Genomic DNA, 2097 nt, shown 5'->3' with positions numbered 1-2097 from the left:
GTAAAATTAAATTAACGAGCAATAAGAATTATTACTATTAAAAAAACTCTTATATATATATGATTTTTTATTAAAGTTTAATATGAAAACAAGAATAATATCACTACAACAATCTATTTAATATTAATCATAATTTTAAATTTTAAATTGTAAGAAAAACTTTTGATAAGCAGTTAAGTTTTATTTATAACCAACATTCACATCTTGATATAAACTGTACATATTGAAATCTCTATATTTTAGTTGATATATAAGGTTTGGTAAGGATGTTAGTCATGTTTTACTTGGTCATTCATGGTCATTAATTTAAATATAACAACTGTATTTATGTATTAAATATATCATACATTTATATAATTCAAATTATTTTTATAATTGATCTTTAATTAGATAAGTGATGTATATTTTATATGTCAAAATTAATATATTTAAAAAATATTTGTAAAAAATATATAATATTATAAATATATTGAATGCTTACTTTTATCTGTAAATTCATCGATCTTCATTTCAAGTAACAGTAGAGGTTCTGGATAATGGGTAACCCACCTTCAATCTGAAATGATATGATGCATGTCAGTACACGTCACTATGCATTTTTAATTTAGAAAACATATTTCATTAATTTTTGATTGTCGAAAAGAGATATATAAGTTTAAGTTCAGTGGAGACCACATGATTTTGGAGTATTGAATTCTTCCGTCTGGGCCATTAATTTTGTTATAATCTAACTACCGTTATTTTTTTAACACAATGTTCTGATTGAATAATCACTATACTTATTTTCTACCGTATAAATCGATGGCGATTATTATGTTCTTCACAATTCAATTAACATGCTTATCTATAAATTATTTCTGTGTCTTGAAAGTGGTAGTTGTCTTCACTATATGTTCGAGTTGTGTCGACTATATCTGAAAGGGGTTATATCCTGTTTGTTCTTCTTGTTCTCCAATGTTGGAAATCATCTTTGTTGGTTATTCAAGAACTTATATTTGTTGTCTTGCTTACAACTGTCCTTTCCTTTTTGTTTTGATTTGATTTAGGAGGAGAAACTGTGAGGTATTAATATTGAATTGTAACGGTTTTCAGAGGGGAGGAAGAAACACCCGGTAATTGTAATTGAGTTGCAATGCAATATATTCTCTTGGAAATTGTATACAATGGTAAATTATAGTTTCAATTAAAAATATTATCCACTTGTCCCTCATCTCTGTGTTCCTCTTATTTTAATCCATGGGTGATGGAATGGGTCTTTAAAGACTCCAAAGTTTCTGACTCCAACGAGCCCAACTATATAAAATTGTGTGTCTGTCAGTCATTATTTATTCTTCATTACATTTAAATTCGACTGAAATCTTGCCTTTATCTGCATTTGTTTTATTGTAAGACAATAATTATATAAATTACTTCATTATAGATTAATTACCCTGATACAAAACTCATAACCTATATACTTTCACTCCGTTGATTGTAACAATCTACTTGCTATTATCTTTTGGTTATGGACAACATCTAAATGACATGCCCATCCATCAGGTGGCCCAACGGTTACATTGATGAAATGTTGTCTGTAATCAATGTGTCAGCCATTCCCATACTCTTTTTGCTTGACGCGACAGTAACCCTCATTTCCCCCCATAGAGGCTGAGGAAAAGATCCTGTATATAACCATACAAACGTTTTTTGTGAAACAATTATCTTTAACAATGTAAAAGCACAGACTTGTACAGAGGTATGTCCACAACGATGAGATGACTTACCAGTAGCTTTTGCATGCTTCTTCAAAACTAAACTCTACTCACAGAGAGAGGACAGATCTCTTTGCTTTCCGGTTCCCTGAGGCCTAACGAACTCTTGTACTATAGATGTTAAGGAAATTTGAATTACAAATTATTCGAACAGAGAATGACTCAGCAAGGAGTATGAGAAGTCTGACCATTACCAGTGCACATCTTAGAAGATGCCTTTTTCAATGACCCTCATCACATCTTTTAGTGAACGGACCTTTTTAACTTTTCTTTGGTCATCTTTGTCAACCAAGGCGTTGACCTCGCTTGGAGATTTATCATCAACCAAGTCATTGACCTCACGTGG

This window comes from Daucus carota, chromosome 2, assembly GCF_001625215.2.
Source record: "Daucus carota subsp. sativus chromosome 2, DH1 v3.0, whole genome shotgun sequence".
Taxonomy (NCBI): Eukaryota; Viridiplantae; Streptophyta; class Magnoliopsida; order Apiales; family Apiaceae; genus Daucus; species Daucus carota.
The sequence above is the reverse complement of the archived record's forward strand: the minus strand, read 5'-3'. Positions refer to the sequence as shown.